General features: G+C 36.0%; 1 protein-coding gene across 1 annotated transcript in view; it reads left to right on the forward strand.

The window, feature by feature from the left end:
• LOC107678479 (pro-neuregulin-3, membrane-bound isoform-like) overlaps positions 1 to 6,000 on the forward strand; it is a 164,982-nt gene that overhangs the window by 85,120 nt on the left and 73,862 nt on the right. The gene's annotated exons all lie outside the window — the stretch shown is intronic.

The following is a 6,000-nucleotide window of genomic DNA, read 5'->3' on the forward strand; positions in this document are numbered from 1 at the left end:
TTGTGCCGTTGGCCTGTACACAGTGAAATGCGTACAAGAGATAAATCAACTCGTACAGAAAGTACATTTAATTTATCTGAGTAACCACATGGCAGCAGTAATCCTATAATTGAACATTATAAAACATTTAGTTCTGTTTCTCAGATTTGATGAATTTGACGAATTTGGTTGAACAGCATTCCAAGAAAGATGATATAACAGCCCAACAGTATATTTTCAGTGATTCTTTCTGTAAGATACACTGTTACACCAGTAGATTATGTGAGTCACTGAATCATCCAGTCTAAAATGATGTGTTTAAAAACACTGACTTATCCAGCAATTAACAGGTGACTGACTGTATGGGAGAGTCACTGAGTCATTTACAGAACCAGTTCATTTTAAACACTGATTCATTTAGGATGGAGTTAGTCATTGAGTCATTTACTGAACCAATTTGTTCAAAACACTGATTCATTCAGGAATGAAACAAAAGACTATCCTAGAGTGAGTCATTTAGTTATTTACTCATTAATATTAAGCCGCAAAAATACAATTTAAATATGAATCCTGCATGTTCTGCGTGTCTCTGTGTGAGTGAATGAATGGCGCAGATGCGCGGTTTCGTTTACTATACACGATGCACTCAGCCTCTGCCATCTATATATGAGTACATGGACACAAAAACATAATCTCTAGAACTGCTCTGAGTCACTTCATGAGCCTTTTACCTTTTGTTTTGAGTAAAACTACCGTTATATCATATACAAACAGAAAACTAAAGGTCTTCACAGCAACCCGTCAAAATAAAAGTTCTTAACTTGAAGAAACCGAGACAGAAATATTACTTAATGTAATGATACTACTACTAATTATAAAATTATTATTAAAACATTATTTTAAAGGAATATTTACCAGAAAAATTATTTACCAGAATTTATTTAGCAGAAAAATACACAACACAATATTTCTGGTAAAATAATAATAATAATAAATTAGTATTTTTACAAAATCAAGTAATTAGAGATGCTTTTGATTATTAATATTTAATGAAACCATTAAAATGGAATCCAGAAAATTAATGTTAAACAGACTTTGGTAAGAATAAACCTGAATTTGAGAAAAAAAAGAAAAAAAAACATTTCATATGGCTGTAAAAATTAAATTTTTGTTGAACTTTTAATAAATTGCTGCTTAATATTGTGAGTTTCATGATTTCAATTAATTAGACATTCTTTTTGATGAATACAATTTAATATAAATTCATATATATTGAATTTCATAGCCCTACATGCTCTGTTCTGAAACACTATTAACCAGCATATGAGCAAAGTGATACAAAGGCCGAAATGTCCCAGTGCTTTTGAACTGTATATCAGCCATCCTTGGATGCCACTGGCCAATCAAATTAGAGGACCAGAACTAAATATTGTATAATCCAAGATCTTGACCCACAAAAATATGCTCTTAATAACTATTTTTGTTAGTGAAGACCAGATACAGTTTCCTACATAATTTATTCTAATATATCGACACACATTATTCAAAATATGCAAAACACCACAGAATTGCCGGGGCTTCTGTGTGGTGCTTGTGTCCCAGAAGCTCTGTACGCTCAGTGGTCAGACACAGACTCCCTGCCTCACTACACCACTCAGGAGAGAGCAGCAGGGCAGTGGGCAGTGGTGCATGATGGGAAAGCTAAGCCCAGGTTCCCAGAAGACCTTTCAGCTCTGTATGTGTGCAGTGTTTGATGTGCAGTGCAGTAAACAGCACAGAAGAACTCTGCTCATTCTAGTGTCTCCCCAGAGATATGCCAGCGCATAAGCACACTAATGAGCAGGGTGATTACGAGAAGGCTTTCAGGAAAATGTTACTAATGTAAATGTGCATGGCTGTCTCTGCTGTGACAGAAAGCATGTGTGTTTTTACTCATGGATATGCATGGTTTGTCAGATATATGGAAGTGATTAATAGTGATGTGCTTTTAATATTTTAAATCCTTTTTCCTTTCATCTCTTCAATTTGGGTGTTTTGGGACTAGAAACCAAAAGAGAATGCCAGGGAATTATAAATTAGAGTTAGGGATTGCTGCGATTTTTAAATTGGTTGATTATTTTCACAGCTGAGTTGTTGAACTGCTATATTACATAGATTACATAATACAAGACATTGTGTGCAGAACTGGCTAGTGGAACAACCACCTATGATTTGCTCTCATATTCAAAGCTACTTGAACAGTTTTAATCTGCTGTAAGTAGGGGAGACCAAGGCAATTGCACTTCAAAAACATTTTTACATTTTTCTTCAGAACTCCCAGGCTATTACAAATGTATCAGCTGTGTTTTTGTGTGTGTGTGTGTGTGTGTGTGTGTGAGAGTACCAATTCTCCCTATCACAGTGATTGTCCACTTCACCTCACATGAGAACTAATATCATATTGCTTTAATACTTATTAATAATACTGAACAGTTTTCTCCTTTATTCTGGAACTAATTCTTTTAGCTGTCAGAAATAATTTGTGTACAGTTATAGTTGGACCTAGGTAATTATTATTTGAAAAATCTTTTTTACTAAAAGTAATTGTTTAATTAAGTAGAACAGTACTCTTGTTAGTTTTAATGAAATGATGTTAATCGTGCATTAAAAACACTTTTAGTTCAGTAATTACATTTTTCTTTCAGAACTAGTGTTGTTGCATTTTCCCCGACTCTACGGTAGCTACAGTGTTTGCACCATTTAACCAACAACCTATCGGTAAAGAAGACGCATGTTTAAACTCAAAGGCATCAAACATTAGACAGCAGAAAAAATACTGGGCATCAGATTTTAATAAAAAGTGACAAGATTATTTTTCTCAGGCTGAGAGAGAGAACACTACTGAATACAGCATATGCTGAAAAGTGTCATCACTGTTACTGAAGAAATCCTGTGTGTTACATTTGCCCCTGGTCTCCCCAGCTCAGAATATATACATGTTCACACATATAGACAGTTGCGGTATTACCATACATTTTGTTTTAGGGTTGTGTAGTTAAGGTGTTAATCAAATGCATTAACCTGCCTACTCTTTCTCTCTTTCACATGAAGCATTGGAAAGTCTGATTCATTTCAGTGATATGGTTAGTGGGACTCTTCATTTAAATGAACCAGTTCAGAAAACAATTCATTTTAAACCACTCTAGATGCCTACACATCACTTTACTTTCTTTAAAAAAAATTTTTTTTTTTTTTAATTTGTATAAATTATGGTGTTTTCTTGTTTTAGGGGCAGTGGATTGGATTCAAATAGTTTACTTAGTGCTCTTAATGCATATAAAATAAATGATCTGATGGTTATTTAAACAGATATTAATTGTTGTTAGCTGACTGAATGTTCACTGTAATTGAACTCCAGTACTTTAAATTATAAGCTGCAATTTCACATTAGCTCCCACTGCAGGATTTATTCATATATTTACCTTGTTCAGCATGCATGAAGGGTGGACATGTTATTTTTTTGTCAATTAGCTCATCACATATCATCTATTCAGACAAATAACCCACAGGGATTTCTGATTCAATTTTGAACTGCTGCAAGACCGTTTCATGCACCTTATCAAGGGACTTATTTGTGTAGATTGCCTTCCAGAAAAAAATAGTCTAATTTTAAAGCAACCGGGATGAATCAAATGTTATGACAAACCATTTTGGGAATAACAAGAGGGGAGGATTTATCACTAAATAACCAGAAGCTGAGCAAATATCATGTCATACATGAGCTGGCCGCCCATGAAACCACAGTGTCTGATGTGCAGAGAGCACTCTCGAGTCCCACAGCGCAGGTGCACAGTGTGAATGCGCTCGTTTTTCCTCTGATGGCCTCAACTGGTGATGGCAAACTCAGGGAATGGGATCTGGGTAGTCGTCTTTATTCATTTCTTTGTACGATATCTGCCCGCGTTAGATTTTGTGACATTTGTAAAAGTTTGTCTTTACAGCAAAGCCCGTTGTGGGCAGAGGAAATCATTACTTCCCTGTCCGTGCTCTGGGTTTCCGTTCTGTTTCAATAACCTGTCAATAGAAAGCAAAAGAATAAAGCACGCATTGTGGGTGCTATGCTTCAGTACTGTCTCTGCAGGCATTCTGTACCTTTGATTTAATAAACTCATCAATGATCACTTCTAAAATGAAGCTGATTGCTAATAGCGCTTCTGAATCCCAGAGCATCGATTGCAATGTTCATTAATTCACCGAGCACTTCAGCCACCCCCCTTGAGATCATGTGTTTATTATACAGGATTTTTTTTTTCCTTTTAATATAGTCCTGGGCAATGATTATTGCATGTTCCGCCAGTCATCGCCTGCAGACGGGCTCAATATGGCAGATTTTATGAGCACCTATATTAAAGCTGTAGTGGTGAGAGATCAGTCCATAAGTAGCCCTGGGTCACACAGTAAACTCTGCTGATTGCTAAACGACTGGCCAGTCAGCAGCAGTATACCAGTCAGGTTTTAAACGCCACTCTGGAGAAAAATGAGACTAATAATCTACCCAACAGAATCCTCCGTTTTAACAACAAAATGTGCAGATCAATGGTCATTTGATCGATGCTTCTCAGATGATTTATACCGAGTCATAAAACCGCCCGTTTCTATGGACACTTGAACAAGAGGATATGAAAAATCCAGTCGGTTGCTGTCTGAGGGCTAGGATAAGGCATTTGGCACTGTTATTGTATTGTTTATGGTGCAAAGCAGTTGCTTTTGGCTACCTTGTGACTCCACGTAATGGAGTCATCCATCGCAGCTTTCTCAAACGAACGAAGCACCTTTGTTCTCTTTTTCTCGTTTCAACAATTTTCTAATCCATCATCGTCTTCTGCACCAGTGATCCGAGATTTATCCATCAATACATGAGAACAACAGATTGATTTGACCTTTCCTGTGTTACTGCAGGTGTCTGGTGCTATTTGGATTGCCTTGTTTTTGACCAGGATGCATGCTTGCACTGCCTCCTCTGCTGGCAGCGGCAGACTACAGCAAATGTCTTTGAATGTCTCTACTTTATTTCATCTTGTGGCAGATGTCTGGGAGATTATGTGTGTGCAGCGCATTGTTTTCTGCTTATGGACATGGTTGGTAGCGGTATGACTGTGTAAACATGTACCAGGTGCCGCAGGCCTTGGTTTTGTGTTCAGAGTGACTGCTAACAGCAGAGCAGATGTTGATGTCCATGTTAAAGTCAAGCAAGCGAGGAAGGGTCAGAGGAACCGGATTCTTCAGACTAGCCCTATTCTGGTTTAGATTCAAAGGTGCAGGCTGTCTTTTATAAACAGCAGTCCTGTGTGATATGTGAATTATCACTGCAGTTTAAACAGAGAACAACATGAAGGTGCTAATGCAGGCTATTTAGCTTTGACCAGCATCCTGATTCATTATGCTTGAGTCTTGATTATGTTCATAAATAGCACTAATTAAATATATTAAATATCCAATGCATTATGGTCCCCTTCTTGTTAAGTGCTACATATATTCTGTAATAAAGCGGGCATACATATATGTATGATTTATCCTGCTTAGTTTAAAAGAACAATCAGAGCAAACTGTTTCTCTACAATGAATCTCTACAATGAATCAGAATTCCCAAAGCTTCTTATAAGAGGGCATTGTTTCAGCTCATTTGATTATTGCCTTTGTAGAAATTATGGTGCAATACTATATTAGAATAAATAGTTATGTAGCTCAGGATTTTTCAAACAGGGGGTCTCAGCCATATGTAATTTTATTTAGTAAATATTAGACACATTACACATAACTATTGTATGAAATAATTATAATTTTCTTGTTATGGTTCATTTTATTTATTAATGTTATGGTATTGTCAGCCATAGCTGTAAGAACTTAATACATCTAGTACTTATATGAGTACATGAGTAAATGTACATATGAGTAAAAAATAATTTTATTATACATATATTTTACACACGCGTATATAAAAATTATTTTATTATACATATATTTTACACGCGTATATATATA

Source organism: Sinocyclocheilus anshuiensis, unplaced genomic scaffold (genome assembly GCF_001515605.1).
Source record: "Sinocyclocheilus anshuiensis isolate Anshui unplaced genomic scaffold, SAMN03320099.WGS_v1.1 scaffold1944, whole genome shotgun sequence".
Taxonomy (NCBI): domain Eukaryota; kingdom Metazoa; phylum Chordata; class Actinopteri; order Cypriniformes; family Cyprinidae; genus Sinocyclocheilus; species Sinocyclocheilus anshuiensis.